Raw genomic sequence first — 25,835 nt, 5'->3', positions numbered from 1 at the left:
GGCATGTAAGATCCCAATGTATGAAACAGCCATCACAATCAAACTAGGTTGGTTACCATTAAAATGCAGTAACATAATTCAGGTAGTAAGGATCACTACTCAAGATAAAAATACATGAGGTCTAACATTAAGAGCATGTATAGGTGCTTTTATAGAGAGAAATTTTATTTGATCTGTGGTGCTTGAGAGAAATTGTAGGTCTCTCCTGCGCACATACTTACCTACCGGCCATCTGCTAGAGTTCAGCTGAGTGCAAGTGTTCCCCTCTTAGCAGGAACTTGAGAATGAACAAGATTTTAAAAGTCAATACGTACAAAAAGAACAGCAACTTGAGATGAGGAAAATGGCTTAAATTTCATTTCTTCCAAGTACCTGCAAAAGCACCATCTCTCCCCTTCACTCAATGATCTTAGCACTTGTTTTTCTTCTTTATCTCCATTTATTGATTTTACAAGGAAAACCAACAGCAGAGCATTTGCCAGGAAGGATGAATTATGTGTGTAGATTCAAGAGGTTTAAAGTAGACTTACCCTAAAATCTGAGAATCAAGTTCTAAGCAAGATTATTCAGTCTTTACTATGTCCACAAGGGAAAAGCATTTTCCATGGGAAAAAAGGGCCATGAGCTGCCCAAGCTTTCAGTTTAGACCATTTTCAATTTGTGAAGCATCTTTAAAACCTTTGGATTTCACAGCAACATTAATGTTCTCATTGTAGATTTCAAGAAAAGTATAAACCAAAAAAGTAATTTCCTAAAAGTATTGAGGAAGCTTTCTGATATGGTGGACTTGCTGTGCACAGGGAAAGTTCACCGCATGCAAACACACGGTAAGCAATACAGACACGTGGTGCCAAGCCTGCACACACACATCAAAGGCATAGAAATGGTGCATGAATAAAAAGAAGCCCAAAACCCTTTGACAACAGCAACAATTCCCAGGTACCAACCCAGCTCTTGACTGTACTATAGGGCCACTCAGGGAAAATTACTCTATTTTAACTAAAAGGGTATTAATCCAAGCCAATTAGTTCAAGCACACAAAACCTCTATTTGCAGAGGTGACCTTCTTTCAATTTACTCTGGAAGTAAATTAAGACAAACCTTCATGCAAATTTCATTCCAAGTAAGAACTAAATTTCATAAACTTAAAACAATTGAACCCAAGAAGTTGAATTCAGATTAGTTTGCCTGCATATCCATATGCAGATGAACCTCCCTGCAATTCTTCCAAAGAGCCCATTGCAGTCCCAGCCTAACTCCCAGACTGAGGTGTGATACTGCTCTTCTAGTCGATAATCATCTTTCCACCTCCCAGATGGCTTTATTTCCACGGAGCTGTGAATGTCTAGCTGTCTAGGGCTTACAGATCCTGGAAACAGAAAGCATTATACGATGCTTAAGGCTATTATACGTGAGTTTTGAGTGCTGCAGCCCAAAAGCCAGCCATTAGAAGTCGAGAAACAAAACTCTTACAAAACAGCTCAATAAGGAGGTTTATGTTAAAAAAAAAAAAAAAGGTACACAAAATCAGGAGACTAGGGAGTTTGAAAATATTAAGGAATAATAAATTTGTTTTCCAAGTTCACTTTACTGAGTCAACTCTGTTAAGTGAAAGAGACTGCTTAGAGGGGGATGAATTGAATCAGTCACTCCACTTTAGGGAAAACACGACAGCAGTGGGGGGGAATAACTCACCAAGCAAGTCTGCTAGGAGAAAGAAAAAGGTCACCGGGGCAGGCAGACAGCAGAAAGGTCAAACAGGAGGAATGGATTTCCGCTCAACTTTTGAAGTGAGGGCTGACTAAAATACCAGCTGAGGTTTCTGAGACACGGCTCACCAATTAAATCCAGCCCAAATGGAAAGGCCTACAATGAAATGAATGAAACAAGATAGAGAGATGGGAAAAACCTCTCCTCTGAAGTGCTGTAATTAAAGCATATGTAAGGAAACAAATGATGCTAAACTTGCCTGTTAATCTCTTCTGCTCCGGGAACAGAAAAGCCCCAGAGCTAAGAGCAACTAAAAAGCAGATGAGAGGAACATGTGATGATGGCTCCCCGTATTTTAAGAAAGGGGAATTATCTGTCAATGATACACAAGGCTGTACTTGAAATGACAGAATTACCATTTCAGAGATGTAATTCTGTGCTTTCTTCAGATGATGAAGCTCTACTGGAACATCAAAAAGTCCCTTAAGAGCAGAGTAGGAGCCCCATTTTTCAGCAATAAAACCACAAGATGATGCACAGTGGAGAGGCAGTTTCATTCGTGGTCCAGGGGTATGGCTTGACAGCTTCCCCTGTTGCTCATCTCATTCAACTTGTCCACAGCTGTGAAGACCTTTATGCCACAGAACCGCATGCAGTAAGAGCTCAGGGTTGCAGAAACAAACTTTGCATGTGCAGTTTCTGTATTTGGCTTCATTTCTTCTTCCAAGTCACTCCTCAAAGCCAAGTGCCCTTTATTCTCCCACCCAGGTTTGCTGGTCCCAACCAACCAACACATGCATTGCCAAGAACAGGACATGAAGTCATCACGATGGGAAAAGGAGTCTGGAGGAGGGAAAAGCCAACCCTTATAAAACAGACAGCCAAGCAAAACCATTTCCAAATACCAGGTAACTACAAAGCCCCTCCTGGCTGAGACCAGTGCCAAGAATACCCCTCTCAGTGCACCACCTCCAAGATGGACACACAATCCAGGGCAGCAAGGAAGGTGCTGCCATAAGCCCAAATCTCAGCAGTTCCCTAAAAGAGCAAATGATTATTAGAATGCTCAGATGGGTTCAATTCTTGTTTTAACCAAACTTGCTGGTTAAGTCATCATTCACTCAAAGATTTTCCATCCCCTTTAAGGGACCAAAGTGCAGGGAGGCAGTGCTGGATTGCATCTCAGCTACCGGCGTCTTCACCCAACAGACACCACAGACTCCTGGAAGGGGTAAAGTGTGTGCACTGGTCTCAGATTTAGTGTTTAAAAACAACATCAACAACACACGTGGCAGAATTCAGAATTCTCTTCTGGGGAGAAGCTGCTTGCTATGCTTTATGTGGGAGTCAGACATCTCCACAGTGAAGTTCACACCAACAAATGGACACAAACCTTCATGAAGTCACACAACTCCTCCCACCCTTAGCAGGAACCAGGGATATTCATTTCAATTTGGAGCATCAAATCCTTTAAGCCAGAAGCACCAGGCAGAAAATACCCACATCTTGTACTCTGTGATGTATGACTTGGAATTTAAAGAAGGAAAAACAAGTTATAGCACTGTATTTTATTTTTCCGGCTCTCAAACCCTTGCCAATAAAAAAAAAAAGAATTTGTCACTATGAAGTAGCTCACTTTCTGATAGAGGTGCACGTGGTGGGACAGACTCCAGCTCATTCTCCCACAGCACTATTTCATCTAAAGGACAAACAGGAGCAAGGGTTTAAGTGCTAAAGCAAACAGATGTAGCTTTAACACACATGGATGATGAAAGCGACTGTACATAGCTACTCCTAGTGTCATTTCTTTGTAGCCTTCATTCCCACAGATAATGATGAGCTTAAACATTCCAGGACTTCAAATGGTATTTTGCACCTTCAAGTTAGGAAAAAAAAAACGACAAACTTTTTATCTCATATGCTTTTTAAGTAAGGATTAATGAATCATAGAATCACAGAGTACTTGGGTTGGAAGGGATGCTAAAACTCGTACAATTCCAACCCCCTGACACAGGCAGGGACACCTTCCATTAGACCAGGTTGCTCCAAGCCCCATCCAGCCTGGCCTTGAACACTGCCAGGGATGGGGCAGCCACAGCTTCCCAGGGCAACCTGTGCCAGGGCCTCACGACCCTCACAGGGAAGAACTTCTTCCTAAGATCTCATCTCGATCTCCCTTCTGTCAATTTAAAGCCATTCCCCCTTGTCCTATATCACTACATCATATGTGTACTATTGCTCACAAGTGTAACAGTAATAGCCACAGTTACCTCAGCAATAGACTTGTGGGAGTGGTCAGGGCTACCCACTTTTCCCAAAAGCCCCAGTTCCCCATGTCTGTACTACCTTTGTAGGCAGCCTAGGTTCAGCTGACCTATAAACCCAACCAGATCTGCAGTGGGCAACCACTGCTGCAAAGCACCAGCCTCATGATGGTGCTACAAGTATGTGTTGGGGTAGATGAAGACAGCATGACACAGAGTGCAACGACCCGGTCCCACAACAAGTATTAACAACAGCAGATGTACTTGGAAAACAGAGGTACTTTTTCCTTTTTACACAGATATACCTATGGTCTTGTAGTAAGGCTGTACCTCAACTTGGGTTGAATCCATAACTATTTAATCTAAAAATTGTTAAGCTTAATATTATTCTGTTGAAGGCTATTTACATACAAGCCCTCCTTTAAAACTAGATTTCAGTAATACAGATTTTTACAAAGAGGCTTCATAAAGTACTGTTTGCAATAAAATTAGCATTTGGGAGAATAAAGCTCTAGGTCCTAACTCCCCAAATGCTTCAAGTATGAACCTAGGGGAGCCTGAGCCTAGGGAATGAAGGAATTCATCTAGTAGTTCACATCTACCTTAAAATAAAAGATGACAGCTCATGGGCCAGGATGCCTCTCTGGAGTGCCTGGGATTTAATCAATTATGGCAATATTAAAAAAAAGGATAAAACCAAAGAAGATAGTGTGCCCTCCACCAAGGGCACAGACAGAGGGGGAAAGAGAACATAACCTGAGACACAAATAATATGCAGTGGAAAATAACAGGTTTTATGCTTTCCCCCAGGTTTGGAGAGCATGCTATATTTTGTGTAGAATATCAGAATCAAAACAAGTCACAAGGCATCAACAGTCCCTTGATGACAGGAGAGTAGTTTTTGTTGGCACAGCTCATGACAGCTGGAGGAATAATTGCAAAGCTGAGCAAGAATGCCCAGAATATATTTTGCCTTTAGACTCTCAGATGAAAGATGCTATCCACGAGCACTTTGCAAACGTTAATTAAACCCACACAGCCCCTTTTGGCAGATCAAGAAGTATTTATCTCTATTTTGCAGAGAGAGGAATGAGTATCTCAGACACTTTTAACATGAGGTATCTACTCTTTTTAAGTTAGGAAGTGTCCCATAGAGATATATACACCATTAAAAACACAAATTAACCTTTCTACTCCTGCAGCCTTCCCCAGGATAGCGCTGATAACTCTTACTTTCCCCGAGTACTGCTCCAGTAGAAATCTTGATTCTGCAGATAAAGCAAGCAAGCTCTGGCCATGCAGGTGAACAGAGGTGAGTATGAGCACCACAAACAAGCTTTAAAGAAACACCATCCCATTACAAGTTGTAAAAAAAAAAAAAAACAAAACCAACAACCCCTCAGCAGCTCCTCCTTTGGTTTTCTCTTCAAAGGTGGCTCAGCATTTCCATACTGCCTGAGCTTCATGCTGGGAAATGTCTCTCCCAGTTCGAGAGCCGTTCCCTGCAGGACTGCTGCTTTACAGCCACCCACCTTCACAAAGCCACTATCCAAGGAAATCTCTCAGGCTCTTGAGCCACACTTCCCTACATTCAGGCCACACGTTGTGATGGGTTCAAGAGCCCCACCACAGGCAGGGAAGAGCGTGCCCACCTCACCCTCAGCAATCTGCATGCTGTTACACCAGCTCTCCTGCACAAGAGGAGAAACACTTGGAGCATCTCCCTCACATGATGTTCCAACTGGGACTTGAGTCCTCAGCTTTGGCTGAGTTTCTCCTTGCTGAGCCAAGGCAAGCGCCTGTGAATGCAATAACAATCAGGTTTCATCCATCTTCCCTCTAATTAGACTTCATTATCAGTACACAAGTATTTCAAAGTAACTTTATACCTTACCATAAACAGCCACTGCTACTGTTCCAAACAAGTTTTATATTCCATATATCGATATACATACACTACTCTCCAACATGAAAATGTTGAGTAAAGCCCTGGTGGTTCAAACGTAAGGACACGGAGTGTTGGAACAAGTCCAAAGGAAGCCACAAAGGTGCTCTGAGAGCTGGATCACCTTTGCTATGGAGACAGGCTGAGAGAGCTGGGCTTGTTCAACCTGGAAAAGAGAAGGCTCTGGGGAGACCTTAGAGCAGCTTCCAGTGCCTAAAGGGGCTGACAAGAAAGCTGGAGAGGGGCTTTTGAAAAGGGCCTGTAGGGACAGGACAAGGGGGAATGGCTTTAAACTGACAGGTGGGAGATTGAGATGAGATCTTAGGCAGAAGTTCTTCCCTGTGAGGGTGATGAGGCCCTGGCAGAGGTTGCCCAGAGAAGCTGTGGCTGCCCCATCCCTGGCAGTGTTCAAGGCCAGGTCAGACAGGGCTTGGAGCAACCTGGTCTAGTGGAAGGTGCCCCTGCCTCTGGCAGGGGATTGGAACTGGATGAACTTTTTGGTTCCTTCCAACCCAAAACGTTCTGTGACCCTATGATTCCATAAATTTAAGCCAATTTACTGAGTTAAAGTGGAGAGAACTAATTGAGATAAAAAGGAGCAGTGGATTATTTTGCCTTTTTTTTGCAGAGCGGCATAAAGTACTTAAGACATCTACACTGGCAGGGCAGCAGTCCTGCTGCTGTCTTCTATAAGACAAGAACATCCTCAAAATAACCCCCAATCAATTATTTGCTAAATTGACATGGAAAAATCTATATTTAAAAGGAGAAGGGTCAGTTTGTGGGATGTACAAAGAGTATCTGAAGTATCTGAGAATATCTGCAGGGACAGGAAGAATATGCATAAACACACATGTGGAACTAAAAAGACAAAATAGACAGTGGTGGCCAACGCTTGTGATCGTAACATAAAAATAAGCGTATTTGAAGTTCTTCCCTATTAAAAACTCTGAGGCAGCTGAGTAAGTATTGCAGTTTGAAATACAGTTAATGATGCAGTTGGAAAGGAAACCTAAGAATAAGGAGCATGTTCAAAGACTTAAGTCCCTAAAAGTCATTAAATCCACTAGTTTTCAAAAAATCTCACCTCATTTATAGCCTAGAAGAAGGTTAGATGGGAACATAACAGCATAGAATATGCAGCTTAAAACCTTTATCTTATTCTAATTTGTTTTCAGCAAAGACCCCTTCTGCCTTACGCTGCTGAACACATAAGGAGGTTTTCTGCAGACATGGGAATGGGAAGCGACAACAGTCTCCATGAGGTGCTGAGTGATGTCTACTGTCCTGAAGCTGGACAAATACGAGTCCCCTCACTGTGACAGCAAAGTCAGATGCCTCCATGTCCCTTGGACATGCCAGTTCAGCAGTAACTGTAGGTCTACCAGTTTCACATGCAGTGAGTGGAGTTAAACCAGTCTGGTTTAAAAACCCACCTCCTCATGTAGTCATCTTAGTGAGATACTGCCAGCCACCAGAAATGCTGTCTCCTGGAGAGCTCAGACAACCAACAGCAGACATTACTTACACAAATATGGTGTAACTATGTTTTTTTATATATAGAATTTATATTCAATTATGATTATACTGTAATACCATGCCCCACAGGGTACAGCACAGGTTCCACCACCACCTGATCACTGTGCTCAGCAAGTCAGGAGACTGTCCAGAGCTGCAAGCAGCATTCAGACCAAACACAGTAGATGCATAGCTTTCCATAGGCTAATCCAGTGCCTCAGCTGGCCTTCTTGGGAGCCTGCACAGTCACAGCAGCTTTCTGTGGAGCTGCAAGGTATGGCTTGCAAACCCAGGCTATTATACACCACAGCATACTGGGGTCACCACTGGAAAGTCAGCTTTGTCACTGCCCCCCACAGGTGGCCACCATCTTCTCTTTCCTAATCCAAGGCAGAGGCAGTTCCAATGACCCAGGAATACCTGACACACAGCCAGGGAACCAGGTAGCTGGCTTTGCAATTCTGGTATTACATGTGCTGTTGCAATGTGGCACAGCCAGGAGACATCAGATAAATGTGGGATACAGCCAGCATATGTTTGCTGCTGCATTCAGTTACCCCTTCTCCAACCCTCTGCAGGGAGCTCAAACTGCTCTCTCAACTCAGCCCCACATACCAGATTCAGTCAAGGCTCTTCCCATACAGCTGCTTGCTTCTTTTGCCATCCAGCTCCGAGCTGCTTCTCCAAGCTGCTCACGCAGAATGGTGGTAATACAGAGGTTAAAATAATACATCTCAACTGCAAGTATTAGCTTTAATGGTAGAGCCAAAGTGGTTTGGCTCAAAATTTCATCTATGCCCTTGGCTTCTACTTGAATTAAGATCGCACACAATGAGGTAGATATTGAGAGATTATGAAATGTGTCCATTGCATTCAGAGCAATTCCTGTAGAAATGTATGTATATGCAATACACTTCATCTTGATGACAACTCTGAATCAAGGCAATTCCAGATGAGAAATGTTGCTGTGTTTTAACTCACACTGTGATGCAAGGGAGCTGCACTGACCTTTCTGGCTGCCGTTCTGTCATCCTTACAACAAACATCTGCAGTTTTTAGACTGGTTTTGGACTTCTACTGCCCTTTCAGGAGCACAGCAGAGCGCTCCATCACGGTACCAGCTGAGAGGTGGCATAACTGATGACCTGATGCCTGCACCCAGCACAGAGAGAGAATGGGAGGGCTGGGGCAGCTCTGCCCATAGGGATGGCAGAGGCTGAAGGCCCACAGAACAGAGAAGCCCTGAATTCAGATCTACGCTCCAGCCTGTCAATGCACAAGGTGTTTTGCTTTCTCAGCCTCCCTCCTCACCTGAGCTTCACAGAGAGGTGTGAAGATCAGCAGTAGAGACTGCAAGAGGACCAGAGCTAGCAGGGATACCCTTCTGCCTGTGTAGGCAAGGGGCAGGGGCCAGGCCTTGTTATTTTGCTCTTTACAATAAGAGATAGAGCACACTTTTGGCCTTCCCACACAAACCCATAGCTGTACGGCTGCCAACACTTTATCACCTCCCATTTCACTTTTGTTTGTTTTTTGGTTTAAAACTTTGCCCAAGGTCACATTCGGCAAAGACTCCTCCCTCAAAATACAGCATTAAGAATCCTATCACACTAACATTTGGAAATTGCATCGAAATCCTTCTTGCAAATGCATGCTTTTAAGAAAGCCCTAACTGAGCAAAAGAGGAAAATTTTGCCCCACATACCTTTGCAGGTGAATCATTCTGCAGAGGCCACCTTGCAGGCTGTCATGACTGTGCACAGATCAATAACCAACCCCTGCTCACCCTCTCCTGCCCTCATGAGAGTCAAACACCACACACCCACAGAGCAAGCATTACACAGTAGCCTTGAACCTCAATAGCGAGTATAAACAAGCTTGGGACAGCTCAGGACCTCATATATCAAGTGTAAGCTGCTACAGACCCTGACTCAAAGCCCTCTCTGAAAAGCATCAAACTCTCCTAGAAAGAGCCCAACTGATTATTGAACTTGCCTCCACAATCCCTTCCAACCCAAACCATTCTGTGATGTGCAGTTGTCCTCCTTTCTCCCCTGTGGTGAACGACGTGGGGCAACCATCCTAACAGCAGTGCTTTCATGTAACTTTGCCATGCTAAGTTACTTTTCCTGGAAATCGCTGCATTTGCCTACAACCACCAAAGTAAGCACACAGCTGTGGCAGATCATGTGTACAGCACATGCTCTGTGATGTTCTGTGCATTACAGCCAACTTGAAAAAGCAATTAAGCAAAAATAATGCTCTTGTTGGATGTTGTGGATACTTAGTAGAGTTCAGTGGCAGTGAAGTGCTCCCTCCCCAGGGAACATTCCAGAGTCATTAGACTCTGCAAAGGATGATCTGAAAAAGGCTGACACATAAGAAACACTTGCTTCTCTAAAGCGTGGAACATTTGCTGGACACTGGAGCTGCAGAAGAGGCCCTCTCAGGCATCCCTGAGCAGATACAGGACAACAGAGGTGTGCCTGGGGTGCTGAAGGGCAGCACAAGGGTGACAGTCTCTCTCTGTAAATGTATAAAACAAAATACAGAACCACAACATGGCTTGCAGCAGAAGGGACCCCAAAGCTCACCCACTTTCATGTTCCCCTACACCAAGTTGTTCCAAGCCCCATCCAACCTGGCCTTGAACACTGTCAAGGATGGGGCAGCCACAGCTCCTCTGGGCTGCTTGCGCCAGGGCCTCACCAGCCTCACAGGGAAAACTTCTTCCTCAGATCTCATTTAAATCTCCCACCTGTCAGTTTAAAGCCATTCCCCCTTGTCCTGTCCCTACAGGCCCTTGTCAAAAGCCCCTCTCCAGATTTCTTGTCAGCCCTTTTAAGCACTGGAAGCTGCTCTAAGGTCCCCCCCAGGCTGAACAAGCCCAGATCTCTCAGCCTGCCTCCATAGCAGAGGTGCTTCGGCCCTCAGAGCATCCCCGGGGCCTCTTCTGGACTTACTCCAACAGCTCCATGTCCTCCTTATGCTGGGGGTCCAGAGCTGGACACAAGACTGCAGGGGGGGGGTGGGGGGGGTGGGCTGAGGGAATCACACCAGAGCATAGCAGAGGGGGAAAATACTGTCCTTTGACCTTCTGGTCACACTGCTGGTGATATAGCCCAGGACACGGTTGGTTTCTGGGCTCAAGCACACACTGCTGCGTCATGTTGAGTTTCTCATCAACCAGCATCCCTAAATCCTTCTCCTCTGGGCTGCTCTGAATCCAGTCTCCCTCAGTTTGTGTTTGTGCTTGGGAGCACCCCAGCCCAGGGCAAAGACCTTGCACTTGGCCTTGTTAACCTTCAACTGAGGTTCACATGGGCCCACTGACAGCACACTACTGGCACGTGAGAGTATTTGGGATGTGGTCTTGCACTGTCACTCAGCTGATCTGATGGCCTGGTGCTGCCAAAGAGAGACATCTCTTCCCAAACTTACAAGCCTGGGACCAGAGTAAGCTGATTCAGGGAGTTCAGCTGGAAGGAATTTATCTGTACTGAGAAGGAAGATACGTAGCAGCACAGAAAGATCTGAGGGAAGACAACACTGGAAGCAAAACCTTTCCTTGCATCACCAGTTTGACATTGTATCAGTTCACCTGCAACACACAACCACACTGTAAATTTAGATAGTTTTGTAACTTTTAAGTTGTATCTCGCATTCATTATTCTTCTCCCAATGCAAGAATCAGCCGTTCCATTATAAATGGTTTTATGCCACTACCATGCTCTCCACCCTACAGGAGCACACATCAACTGCAGGTAAAGTGGTTCAACTTTTGAATATAGACAAAGAAACTGAAACAATGCTAATGGTCGTGAAAGGCTGCCTGGGGAGAGAAAAGATCACAGGTTTAGGAGGAAAGGGAAAAAAGACCTACAATTTACCTGTGCTTGGGTCACTGCTCATTAATGCTCTGAAGAGAATCGCTTCACATGTCATAAATTATGCTGCTCTTGGCTTATTCCCTCATTATCCATCTCAGAATCCAGTACCCTTTCACACACACAACTTAATGGGAACACTTACTCTGAATAAAATGAACAGAAGAAAAACTGGGGTCCTTCACTTGTGCAAGAAAACTCATCAGGGGACCCAGCAATGGCACCAGGTTTCACCACTGCCTTCTTTAGGTCACTCTGTGCATTTCCACCTTCTCCAAACAAAGGGAAAACCTCCCTGAAGAGCTCCGGTCTGCACAGACAGAAGACATGGTTGCTTTCTGCTGTTGATATTTCAATCTATCCCCTGCTGATTTGGTTTTTCCAACAGACTTCGTAAGAGCTTCTCCATTAAGGCTGCTCTCCATTTTAAGGAGTTTCTGGAGAGACTGAACTACGTTCAAGGCAGACACATACAACTTTTAATTTTGGGTATTACGCAAAGCTCAGTGCTCAGTAGCAAAGCTGTCCCTGTTGGGGTTTGGTTTTGGGTTGTTTTTTTTTTCTGAACACTGGTTGGGGAAAAAACAAGAAAAAAAAAGCAGCCATAACACACCCTTCTTTAAATATTTAACCTTTTTTTAAAGTATGGAAAAAAAAATAAAATCCAACATCAGACAGTAATATACCAGTGACAGCTTGTATCGGGGCTGGCAAGGGCGACATCACTTTTCCCACACACCTTCTAATCTTCTGCTAGCAGCACTGATAAAATAACCTAATAATAATTATTAAAAAGTGCTTTAGTCTCAAGATGAAAGGATGAAAGAATCCGCAACTTGCTGGGAGAGAATGATAAAACACAACTTCAACCAGAACGGCTAAAACATCCACTTTCAACCCAAGATTTTGTTAATTCCCCCTCCCCTTCCTGCTACAGATCCAAAACTGTGACTCTTGTGGTTGCAGTCCCACAGACAGCAGCAGACTGATGCTTCATCTTGCTCTTATAGTAAGATCTCAGAGGCAAAAGCATAGAGAAACAAAGACACACTTGACTAGCAAACCCAGGAGTATCAGTATAAATTGGTTCCCTAGAGACCTAATGAAAGCTTCCTTTCCTCCTGAAAGGCCTCAGCTCTGTGATGCCTCATGGTGAGAACTTCAGACAGAATTAAAAGGACACTATATCTGTCCCCAGGGAAAGGCAGCAGCTGGATCACCAAGATGAAGCAGAGAATCCAGGCAGCCTCACATTGAAGACAGGAAGGGAAAAGAAGTGCAGTCTCCCTTCATTAGGGGCGGTTTCAGTGCAGCAATGCATTCACTTCCACCCCTCCCAACTTAAATCTCTCTTCTGAGAAAGCTTTCATAGGAACTGCCTTGTAAGACATGAACTACAGCCCATAGGATCTACACTGTCCAGAGCAGCAGCCACCACTGGACATCTCTGCAGAGAGCTGAGGCACTGCAATGCCTCTGAACTCATTCCAGATCCAAACCATTTTTGTGTCAGCTTGCAGTATCTTCCCCCTCTCTTTTCAACAGTGTAAATACTACTACACAGAACAATCATCTCACTTGCTACAGATTACAAACCAGATAGCTTTTTCTGCAGCTCTACCTAATGCAGATCCAGGCTGAAGTCCACTCAGAGGCAGCCATGAAACCCGTTCTGCCCAGGAATCTTCCCAGCAAGGTAAGCCGTGCTCCTTGCTCGCCACAAGATCGCCTCTTCTAAAATTTTAAGCATCATACTCACAGTGACATGTCCATGACTTCCACATCAGTGCTTCTGCTGCCTGTGGGAGGTATAAACCTTGGCTTGCTTGCATCATAAAAATCACAGAAAGGTTTGGGTTGCAAGAGATCTTGATGCTCACCTACTTCCTGTCCCACAGGCAGGGACACCTTCCACTAGACCAGGTTGTTCCAAGCCCTGTTCAATTTGGCCTTGAACAGTGCCAGGGATGGGGCAGCCACAGCTTCTCTGGGCACCCTGTGCCAGGGCCTCAGCACCCTCACAGGGAAGAACTTCTGTCTAAGATCTCATCTCAATCTCCCCTCTGTCAGGTTAAAGCCATTCCCCCTTGTCCTGTCCCTACAGGCCCTTGTCAAAAGCCCCTCTCCAGCTTTCTTGTTGGCCTCTTTAGGCACTGGAAGCTTCTTTAAGGTGTCCCGGAGCCTACTCTTCTCCAGGCTGAACAAGCCCAGCTCTCTCAGCCTGCCTCCATAGCAGAGCTGCTCCAGCCCTCAGAGGACCTTCAAGGCCTCCCCTGGACTCTCTCCAACAGCCCCCAGAGCTGAATACAGGACTGCACGGGGAGGTCTCACCAGAGACGAGCAGAGAGGGAGAATCCCCTCCTTTGACCTGTCGATCACACTGATGGCCAGCCCAGCACACAGTTGGCTTTCAAGCATGCACTGCTAGGCCATGCTGAGCTTCTCACAGACTAGCATCCCCAAGTCCTTCTCCTCTGGAAGAAGAGCTTGTGTGCCACTTTGGAAGTGGTTATAGGAGAAAGGTCTGAAGAAGTAAGTATCCTCCAGTTCTAAGCAGCACCAGCTAAGCACCAAAAGAGCAGCAGGTCTGAGACTCGCAGGGTACAGGAAGCACAGGACAAAAACATTTCCAGAAGTGAAAAATTTAATGAGCTTGTTATTATTTTTGGAATAATAACACTGATTCCTACTCCTCCTTTGATCTGCAACAGGAGGAGGAAGGAGTGAGAAACAGGCTGTTTAAACAACAACAGCTGTTACATTAATACCAGCATAATGGAGGTTTAAGCATCCTGTTCTTATCAGAGTAGTTGCTGTTTAAGTAAGAGCTCTGCCTTTTGAAGAGTACTTTATAACCTCAAACACAAACCTTAAGCTGTAACTTCTTCCTAATCATAAGTCAATTATCCTGCTGAGTGATGACAGAACAATTCCACAAAGTAAATCCTTTTTGTATCTGGGCCTTCTGTGATCAGGTTGCATTAGAAACTTCCTTGCTCAAACAAAAGCAAGGATGAGTTCACTTGTCCTTCCCATAATTGTTCCCAAGGGTCTCCCTCCAAACTACAGTGTGAACCTTCATTGTAGAGAAAACTTCATCTGACAACAAGAGCTAATGCACTTTTACTCAAACTGAAACTTCACCAGTCAATCTTTTATCAAGCCCAAGGCTATCTAGAAAGTGTCTGTGTCCAGCTGTCTATAGATTTTACTCAGAGAAGCACATTAGTGCTCCTGGTAAACATTGTTCCCGACTTCCCAGTCATTACTACAGTAATGCAAGCCTCCTGGAGAGTTCCTTTAATACTTTTTAAATCACTTCAAAACAGCTTTATTATAGTAAATAATTAGTGCAACGCTTTCGAATCACAAGCAAGTTTTAATCTGTTCTCAGGCTTTGTACCTTACAGTATTCTCATCTCCAACACCATTCCTTTCCTAGGTGCCAAAGTCCAGATACACTTAAATAATTTCCAGAGCAGGCTCTCCTGGTACCCGCTTTTGGGTAAATGAATGATACTGCACTCCCAATAAATCGAGAGAAGCCAGAAATTCTTAAATCAACCCAAGATCTGGCCAGTGCCCATGGTTATTTACCCCATTCTTACGCAGAATCTTTAAGTAAGCACAGCCAAGGGCTCTGGCTTTAAAAATTATCCAGAAGCTGATGCTTCCTGCACCATGGAGCCCTCTTACCCTGGCTAGCACACACACTCTCCTCAGGAGTGGAAGCAGCTCCTGAGCTGTCACATGTACACTGCTAAAGTACCTAGTGTGCTCAGTGGAAGAAAATGGAGTGAAGCAAAGCAAAACAACCATCACACCACATTCAGCAACATGTGCCTGCCTTAAAGGAGGCATCCACTGCAGGCTCAATTCCTTGGCTTCAGTCCAGCTTCCAAGATGATCTACAATCCACATGCAACATCCTTTTGGCCTATCTGGATGCAATTTGAATTCAGACTTATTTGCCTGGCCAAGGCACAGGTTAGAGCCAAGATCTTTTATTTTGCAGAGATGATCCGATGTCGTCCCACAGTTCTCCAGGCTGGCATAATCAAACTCTACTTCCAACTCATTCTGCAAACAGCTCTAGGAAACCATCCCAGCAGGGTGCCTGTTCCCCAGGGAACATGGCTTCTGATCAGCTGCTGTTATCCCTAGAGCAGAGAGCTCGTATTCAGTGAGAAGTCCCCACAAGCCATGCCTGTAGATAAGTATGAAGAGAAGTGTGGCAGAAGATGGTCCCTTGTAGTGAACATGTGTGAAGTCTGATGATCCTCTACCTTAATACAAAAATTGCAGCTTTGAGTTCAGTAACTCTCTGCCTCTTTGCCTCTGCTGTTCCAGAAGTGTCAGTAAATGTTTATCCCTGCTTCAAAAGGAAGAGCTGTATGATGTTTCTGAACAGGAATGGTCAGATTCTCCCTGCTTCATCTTGGATGGGAGCACAAGACAAGAGAAGCAGAAAGAAACCAGTCTAGAGCCTTGTCCCTGTAGCAGAGACAGCATGAAAAACGTAACTAGGGAGTGTGCTAAGGTACCCTCCCAGGAGCAGTTCAGGAACAAACCCAAGGAAGGGCCTAGAGAAGAGCAGCAAGGGAGCTCGAGCCACAGCCCAAGAGGGGATAGCTGAGCTTTGTTATTTAATACCCTAAAAACATAGCAACATCAAGAGAGTAAGAGGGATGGAGAGCTGCAGACCTGCATGAACACATTACAGAGGATCTTGTATGCAACTTGATGGTTTTAGCCTTAGTTGAGCTCTCTTCTCTAGCCCGCCATGTAACTCAAAAAGAACCGTAAGCAGAAAAGAAATAAATACACAAACAGTGATTTATTCTACCTAAATATCAACCAGTTCCTGGAGGGGAAGGGAAGAAAACAGAACCCAAACTGATACTACAGGCTTAGCAAGCAGGGGCACTTTAGCATATACTGCTGGCTTTGTAGTTCTACCACAAAGGCAGCCTGTTACAGCTCTACCATTACAGCATTGTCGCATGCAGCCTCAAGTCTCAGTTTCAATGACTGCATTAAATGAAAATGTCCCCTGGGTGATGGTGCTACTTGGCTTCTTGAGGTGCCCATTTATAGCATACCGCTTGACTAGCATCACTGCTGGGTCTCCAAACTTGCCCTTGCTCCAAGCTAACACATGAGATTTCCCCTCCACAGTCTCTCCATCACAAGAGATTTTCCTGGGCAGAGCCAAAGTCCAAAATATAACTCAGCACTTTACAAGCCCTTTCCACACTGGATGTATTATTCAGTCAGCATATTAAAAAAAATTAAAATAGAAATAAATAGATGCAGTGTTCCAGTGCTGTCCAGGAAGAGCTGATTTCACAGAGGGATCGATGTCTGGTGCATTTACACCCTCTAAGGACTGCCCAGCCAAAAATAACCCTGAAACTAATACGAGAAACAGCCAATTTGGCTGTTCTTAACCAACCAGATTAAAAATTACTCTCAATTTACTTTCTTACTAAACTACATCCAAAATTGTTACAGCAGGCTGGCTGTGGGCTGGCAAGCTAGCTGTGTGCAACTTCACATAAGCATGAGTAAAAAGAAGGATGAGAAAGAACCATAAAATTTATGCATTATATACACAAAGAAGACAAGGAAAGAATGAGAAATCCTCCCACCAACAGCTCTTCACTTCAAACAAGCAGGTGCTGGGACACCCCAGGTAGTGATAGAACCCAGATCAACCTGTGGTTTCTGGACCTGTTTCTCTCCCTCTTACCTCCTCTTCAGGACATATATGCCCCCTGTCCAAGGGGACTCCACAGTTTGCATTCAGGACTGTGTGAAGCAGTTGAGGGTGACAAGGGTGACACATCTTGGCAGGCCAGGTAAGAGTTTAGGCAGTTGGCATTTTATTACCAGTGTTTGCACAAATTTGTGCAATAAAGTGACTGTACATTTGTTGACATACTTTCCTGGACAACAGCAACACCAGCTACTTCAGGAGAAAAATGCTATGAGGACTTGGTCTGCAGACACATGTGGGTCTACTCTGCACTACTGTGATACCACACACCAGCACAGACGAGTCTCAGGGCTCTTGAGATGGTATTACTATGTTAGAGATGGTCACCATAACGTAATAGTGATCAACATGGTGCCTTGAAACAAGGGACTGGCTGAGTCAGACAAAAGCCAGATCCTCTGAATCTCTGAACAGAACGAAATCCACCAGCAAAGCACAGAGGGGCCCAAATGACTGTGGGGGGTTCTTAGGTTGTAAAGGCAGTAAGGAAGTATCATGGAAGATGGCAGAAAGGAAACAGAAGAAAAGCCCAGTGGCAGGAATTGCCATGCAGCTGGGGGGCACTGGGGAGGATGCACAGAACTTGTAACATAAGCCTCAACACAAAGGAAAACTGCTCTAGATGATCCATGGAGCTCTGACTCAGTGCTGAGGAAAACACACAAGTGTTCCTTAGCTGAATGGAGGAAGCCCAAGTTTCCCAGGCTGCCCACAGGGCAGGACTTTAACCACCCTTGTGGGAGCCATGACTCACCTTAGGGCAGCACAGAAGCCACAGACACATGTCAGGGCAGATATACAAAACCACATAAGACTCGTCATAGCCCCAGGCATGTCAGACCATCACTGCAGACCTGAGACTACAACCTGAGGTGCTAAGATTTTAATCACACTCCATTCCACTTCTACTTTTTGGAAGCCACAGCACTAATAAGGATCACTTATGCACAAGGGACATCCTGACTTTCCCTTGCAGAACCAGTACCTGTTTGATGACACTGATTTACATTTATCTAAGTAAGACTAATTCTCTCTCTTGATACTGTTTCCCCTCTTCATCAGTGGAGGGGGGAGACAAGGTTTAACATTACGGTGTTTCTTGCCCCCATTTAGAAGATGCAGTATGTACCAGCTGCCATTTAGCTTCACAAAATTGCTGCAGGATACAAAGATACATCTCATATCCTGGCTGACAGCTTTAGCACAAAGCCACACAATGTCTGCCAAGGCTCCTTATTAAATACTATATTGTTCTAGTGACTCAGTGCACTGGAATGTATCAGGTTTATTCATAGCTTTTGTGATAGTCTTTAGATCAGACACAAACTTCTGCTTTTTAGAAAAAAAAAAAAAAGTTTATAGCTTATTATCATGTAGAGCATACAAAATTTCTAGTTTCTTTTCCAGGGTTTTGAAAGCAGAGAACTGAAACAGAAGGACAGGCCCTTAGAAACCTAATGGTTCTTTCAAGCTTCTAGTAAGTAGGACTGTAAGAACACTTGACAGGAGAAAAAAACAGACATGCATCATGACCAAAAGTTACTGCCAAAAGGAAAGAGGACAGAATAATAGTGAAGACTGTCACAGACATGAAACATCTTCTGTGAAGATGGTTGAATTAATTAGGATATTTTAGTAATAGAATCATAAAACGGTTCGGGTTGGAAGAGATCCTAAAGCTCATCCAGTTCCAACCCCACTGCCACAGGCAGGGACACCTTCCACCAGACCAGGCTGCTCAAAGCCTGGAAAAAAGACCTCCGACAGGGGACACAGCAGGGATCTACAGAACCCAACCAGCATGGAACTGGCAAACATGCAAACAATTCCCTAAATGGGAGTTTATTACAGGAAATCAGTTGGCAGCAGGTTCAGTTACTAAGAGAGGGTGGTCCATCACACAAAGCTGTAGTTGAATTTTGAAATGTGCTTCTAGCCTCTGCCCTGTTACCACACGTGGGGTCAAACAAGAGCTAAATAAATCAATGTGAGATGAAGGCCATTTCTCGCAGCTACTGCTGGAGACAGGATAGACCTCTGGCCTTCCACAGCTCACGTGTTTATTTGCCATGTTCCGAGTTTTTAATAAAGCAAGAGTGTACAGCAACTTCCAAGAACATCAGCAAAAAGCAGGAATTTGTCTCTTCTCCACTGCTCTTCGGGAGAACTGTAGGCAGAAGGTACAGGCAGCACAAACCCTCTCTGCCACACTAAACTAACTGTTCTTGCTTAGCCCTCTGACTTGCAGTTGTGAGCAAAGACCACACTAGTACGTACACAGCTAAGCCTGGTGCTTGCACAGGAAGCATCAGACCTATGCTCATGTTCATACAGATGATGCCACATCCTCCTAGGAAGGGACCTGCAATACAACCTCCCACAACACTCACCTTTGCTGCCAAGCCAGGAAGCCTCAGGTGATGCCTGAAAATGAGTCTCCTGAAAATATTTTCATATTCCAGCTGCAGCCTAGTTATTTAGGTATTTAGTGCCACAGAGACAGTAATGAATGTCATCAGAATGACTTGTTAAGGACTCCCTTTAAACATGTTTTTCTCTCTGTTCCATGGCAATCATAGACAGACTGTGTTTCCAGCATCTCCTCTGTTCCAGCTCTCTGCCAAAAACAGCCTTTGCATAGCTACTGACCGAAACTCATACCTGCAGTCTTCTTTTTACTCAGTCTCCAAAATGCCAAACCCAAAAGTCTTTGTCTCTTACATTATTCCTCCAGCCACCATGAGGCCCACAAATGAATAACAGTTTCTGAAGGTCAATGGTGAGCCTGCTGCACATGACATCAGCCATAATAAATGTTCTGCAGGCCAAATTATGCCCTCAGGGAAGACTACGCAACCCTGTGGCCTTCTGCAGATTGCACAGCTGTCAGGCTGCAACTTAACTATGTTCTACTTAAGATATGCAAGGAGAAAGAGAATTCAATGGTATTGACTTATTTTAGCTACTGAAGTCAGCAGATCTGACTCTAAACACACACTGGGATTAGACCTGTCGATTAAGACCATGGCATGATGGCACCGTTGGTCAATAACAGTATCATTTGTTCTTCACATGACCTCCCTGCTACCTCTAGTTTTATTATTCACCACTGTGTTTGTGCTACAGACCAGCATAGAAGAGAGTCCCCACTATGCTCAGCACTCTGTAAAAGTAGGGGAGAAATACTGCCCTGAATCCAGAATCATAACCAGGCAAACTCATGCTGTCATGAATAGGAATAAAACACCTGAACCAAGAACATCGTGTATGTCACACTATACTGGTCAGATACAGGAGAATTAAGAAGCCACAACTAAGTACACCTCTTTTTCCCCTTCTTTCACAGAAGCACAGGAGTTCTCTGCCTGCTCCTACAACATATTTAAACCAACCTGATGACACAATCCAGTTTCAAAGCATCTTATTTCATCCTCATCTTCTGTTACCAATACCCAGAGTTTTAAAATTCTTTGTCCCATGTTACCCTTAGGGGAGTCACTTCCTGGGACTGTTACACAAACTGTGCAGTGGTCCCACTCAGTCAGTGCAGCTCCCACACTCACCTGTATTTTACAGTCAGCAGCAAAGCATCCTCCCTGCTTGCAGATGCCTACAGGAGGCAGTTAACTGTTGCAGTCAGGCTATGCCACTGCACCAGATGGACCAAGATGTTCTCATTAGCCAGTACTTGCTTAAGACCCTCACAGGAGCAAATTTAACATATTTGTAGACACCTCATAAAGCATGAGCTCATTACTACAGCCCATTAACATGCATGCAGAATATCTTAATGTGTAAAAAATGCCCATGAAATACGGATTTTCTCTTCCACTTTCAGAGAAAACCTGCCATCCTTACCATGAATAAGCAGACACTTTCCGGTTCTTTTTTCTTACCCTTTCCAGCCCACAAGTCAAGTCAAGCCAAGCCTCATTTGCCTGATTTCACAGCACAGTTTTATGACTAACCCCCACACGTGCCATAGCAGTTCCCTCATCCATCCTCCTCAGAGTTCAACACCTCTAACAAGGTTGGAATAGAGGAGGTGAACCTTTGCTCTCCTAACTGCAGAGCACTGTGCTCTGCAGCACAAGAAGCCACACAGGACACCTTTAGTGTTGATTACCCAATAGCCTTGAGCAAGTTATAAGACATAACCACAGCAGTTCTCACTCTGCTGAAACATGCACACTACTGGAAGCAGGATATGAATAAATTTTACCACTTCAGATAAAAGGACTTGGAGCACTTCTCCCAAAATAAGAATTGAGCCAAAGAAGCTTGTATTTCTAGGACAACACTGCCCAAGCATGCAGGCTTAATGCTGCACCCCAGTGATATCAACTTTAAGTCAACATTAGGCTATAGAAAATACTGTTCTTGAAATACTAAGGTACTCACTGTACAAGATGATCTGCTGGACAACTGGAATCTGCCCCTTTTTTTGTACCCAATTCTCTACTCATCTGGCTGGAGCCTATTAGAAAGGAAAAACAATTGTAAATATAGACAAAGTGATGCAGGTTTGGGGTTGGGGTTTTTTTTATTTAAAACAAAAAAACCGAAACAAACAAGTAGACCAGCTAAGTAATTGCATCACAGACACACACACACCCCCCAACACTGAGGTCAAGAACAAAAAGTGCATGCAAAGCTCACAGCAAAGTCTCTCAAGCAAATGCTATAATGTTTGAAATCAATCATGGCACCAGCTGCCTCTGCAGGCTCTCAGGAAGGTCAGACCTGATCCAACCTAAGAGTAAAGCAACATATAATAAGCCAGCAGCAGCGGGAGCTATACAAACCCAGCTACTAACGGGACAGTGAGTCACAACTCTTTGTGCTACATGCTGGTCACCAATGCACAATTACACACGTGGCCAAGAGCATCACGTGGGGAAACAAATTTGCCCTCACTGGCTGCAAGAACTACTTGATCAGACACAGGCCTGAAGAGTTAGATAGGCTGTGATCTAGCATGCACCAAACTCCTTTAACAGATTTTGTTGTTTTAACACCCTTTATCCCCTTAATAAGGAGCCACTGAACTTCTGCTTAAACCCATTTTGATTAAGCGAAAGATTACCCATAGAATTGCACTGGGACACAGACAATAGGACGACGCGTTGCTAGGCATACATCTTAGTATACATCACACAGACCAATTATGCTTCAGGGAGACATTAAATCCCCATTCAATTAATAGAGACACCTCTTAAGATGAGCATTAAATAATTCCCTACGATGCAGCAAGACAACTGGCTACTTCAGTAAATTGGAATAGCAGTAACTCCACATCTCCCTACCAACAAAATCCTCATCAAAACTTGCCCTTAAAACAACAAGAGGTCAGTAAGGAGAGATGGGGGGCAGGACTGTTACTTCTACAGTGTTATTGTATGCTTGTATTACAGATTCCTCATCAGAAAATTAAATGAAATGGATGCCTTTCACATTTATCAATAACAGAGCTAATGGTTTTTATGTAAATGCCATTACTTTCAGGCAGATCTGCAAGAGACTCAAGCCATACAGCCCCATCTCCCCTTGCAACGACTCCCCTTCAGGCACCCAATCTAAATGCAAATTATAATCAAATGGCAAAACCAAAAGTTCTCTGGTGATACTGAAAACAGAAAACTAGGGACAAAGCACACCTATTTGAGAGCAGCCCTCCTCTTCTGGAAAGACCTGCTGATCTCACATTGCTTTTTCATCCTGAACATATATAAAAATTAAAGTATAACTCAGTTCTCATTTATAGTCATATTATTTAGCTACATAGCAAAAGAGTACCATCATCTTCCATTCTGTCCCTCAATGTTAAAACAATCAGGGGAACATACTTCTACCAAGTTATGGAGAGAAGGTATTTCTTGGAGATGTTTCACCCACAACAGGAGCATCCCATCAGCAAAGATACTAATCCAGAACACTAAAAAACCCCTATTGGGTTTGACAGAACAAACAACACTTCCACATTTTTGGGGGGAATTTTCTCCTTGGAAGTGCTTTGTTTGTAAGTTGGAGGAAGAAGGTGTTATCACAGGGTGGTTATTAGGAGGCAGAGAGATGAAACTGTTGTCATCACAAGGAGCACCATTCTTACAGCATAAAAGTGTTTTTTTGAAGGAGACTTAAATCCCAACCACTACTTGAAGCATGTATCAAATCAAGTACTTTGTCAGCATTTATTAAAACAAGGTACTAATGGCAAACCTGAACATAACTAACATTAGAAACTGAGCTCTTTAGTAAGAAGAATGCACAGAGGGGAAACTAATGATTAAAACAAAGGCCAAAAGTCTGACAACCCAACTACGGCACAAGTCCATGACTGAGTCTCGGGGGGGATTTGCTCTACACTACCACAAGCAGCTAAACACCAAAACTGCCATTCCCAAGAGGGGCACACAGCCTCAGAGGAATGCAGTTCATTAACTCTACAGCTATATATACATGCTCGTTACACGGGTGAAGAGCTTAGCACTCTGTATGTTTTCAAAGTGCATGCTACAGGAATATCCATAGAGCAGAACCTCCCTAATTAACATTAATAACAAGACCACTTCTGAAAATGGCTGGATTTTGTGAGTTAGCCAGTGAGAGAACATGCAAAGCTGGGAAGCCAGAGACAACACAGCTCAGCAGGCACCTGGCTCGCTGCTTTGGATACCTATAATTAAATAATTCATCATCGTGCCTCAATGTCTGCAAGTGGATGTGAAGCTGTAAATAAAGCACCACCTATTATGCAAGGCCCTGCTAAAGCCGATAAGCAGAGCTTGACTGTGCATCAGAAGAGGTCATTAAATTAAAAAACCACAAACCTGACTATCTTCTCTCAGGAATTTTTCATGTGGGCCAGCAGCTCAGTAAACTCAACAACTTCTTCAGATGTTCTGACAAACGTCATGGTTAAACAATTACAGATCTCATTTTCAATCCTTGATCACAACCTGGAATTGCTAAGGCTTCCTTCTCCTCCTCTCTAAGCCTGGTGAGGCATAGCTTGGTGTGCAGCCACTTGGTGGGTCTTACAAAATGACAGAATGGTTTGGGTTGGAAAAGACCTTAAAGCTCATCCAGTTCCAATCCCCTGCCATAGGATCTTCCAGTAGATCAGGTTGCTCAAAGCTACTTCTGGCTTGGCCTTGAACACTGCCAGTGATGGGACTTCTCCAGCAAATGGAAACTGAGCCCCAACTTTGAGCTTGTCACCATACTGACTGCATACAGGATCAACTAGTGAGCAATGAAAAAAAAAGGAAGAAGCCCTTCCAAAACAAGCACAATTTTCTTTCCCCAGTTTGAACATTTCAGCAATGCAGTTCACGGCCCAAGCCTGCAAAGCAGAAGTGATGAGCAGCAGCACTGGGACACAAACACGCGTCTCCCAAGTTGCCATACCCGAACAACTCTGCCACTCAAGAAAACACGCTGTGCAACCACACAGTGGTGTGTCAGTAATGGTGCCACTCAGCCACCTGGGATTTCACACCCAGCCACCATGTGCAAGCGTAATCTGATTTAGCAGTCTAGCCCAACTTCAGCTGTCACACCACAACCACGGTACATTTGCTGCTGCAGCGTGCACAGCAGTGCACTTGCAAAACAGAGCTGTCCCTGTAGCAAAGCTATTTCCTCACAGAGCCAAAGGTTCAAAATCAGAAATGGCAAATACGTAGCTCAGTGCCCAGCTGAGCCACACACACTCCCAGCTGCCACTCACACAACCGCAACCACTGACTTAACTGAGAAGTGCCAGTGATACAAAGATTTTCCTTTGGGTGGCAGAAACTTCCAATCACTTGAGTTTTGCAATTTTGCAAAGGAAAGGAACACGACTGGAAATACTTCTCTTTGCAAACGGCTTCCTAACAGCTCCTGTTCTTAGCTGTACAACTCAAGACCGTGCTAAACGTACTCAACACTTAGTTTTTCCCAAAAACACTATCATCACACACATACATAGCCTGTGGCTTCCCCTGCTAAAGCTCAAGGTTTTCCCTTCACAAGAGTTCAGGTTTATGCACACCAAAACAGTCTGTTCAGCAGGCTTTCCTTACTGCCTTTTGTGAGAGGCTATGACAAATGCTATGATAAATGTGTAGAAATGCAAAGCAGAAGTCCATACAAAAAGAAGCCAGTGTGTGAGGTGGTTTTGTCTTAAAAAGAAGAGAGGCAGGAATGACTTATCACCTCATCAGAGTTCCAGGCTGCAGTTTTTATTAGATATATTTAGACACCAATGGTTTAAACAAAAAAGGGGGGTGGGGAGAAAAAGCAGTTATATTCTTAACATATGGCCCTGGATCAGTCGCAGAGATACAAACAAAAATAGACACAGCAGATTCTCCAAGCACAGGCACTGAAATCATCTTAATGATGCACACAACCCAGAATATGTCAAGTAATACTGATCCAGACAAAGGTCTGACAGAAATGAGCTACTGCCAGGCTGCATCTTGTCCCATCGCCTTGCATCTCATACGCATGTGTGTGCCACACATACTACAGAAATAGTACGAGGGAGGAAGAGTAACTCCTGCTTGCTCCTAAGGAGCACACATACGCACACACACATGCTCATAAACCCTTTCTAGCCTTCTTTCTAAGGAAAAGATGGTCTCAGCAATGCCTGTAGACAGAAGGTCCAACAAGCACTGAACTTCACAGCGCTATGGCATCTCAGTGCTTGCTTGAGCGTGGCTTGGAAATACTCCAACACT

The 25,835-nt window shown here is 44.3% G+C and overlaps 1 protein-coding gene across 9 annotated transcripts in view; it reads right to left on the bottom strand.

Annotated features, from left to right (window-relative positions):
- EXTL3 (exostosin like glycosyltransferase 3) overlaps positions 1-25,835 on the bottom strand; it is a 154,647-nt gene that overhangs the window by 89,206 nt on the left and 39,606 nt on the right. For 7 of the 9 annotated variants that reach the window (XM_061372158.1, XM_061372155.1, XM_061372152.1 and 4 more), the window contains exon 2: positions 21,505-21,580. The exons of the other annotated variants lie outside the window; for them this stretch is intronic. The gene's annotated coding sequence lies outside the window, so the exon portion shown is untranslated. The remainder of the gene's footprint in view (positions 1-21,504; positions 21,581-25,835) is intronic. 9 annotated transcript variants of the gene reach the window in all.

The sequence above is a fragment of the Neopsephotus bourkii genome, unplaced genomic scaffold (assembly GCF_033783945.1).
Source record: "Neopsephotus bourkii isolate Nb327-2 ecotype Australia unplaced genomic scaffold, CSIRO-AGI_Nbou_v1 NB_1600, whole genome shotgun sequence".
Classification (NCBI taxonomy): Eukaryota; Metazoa; Chordata; class Aves; order Psittaciformes; family Psittacidae; genus Neopsephotus; species Neopsephotus bourkii.
The sequence above is the reverse complement of the archived record's forward strand: the minus strand, read 5'-3'. Positions and strand labels throughout refer to the sequence as shown.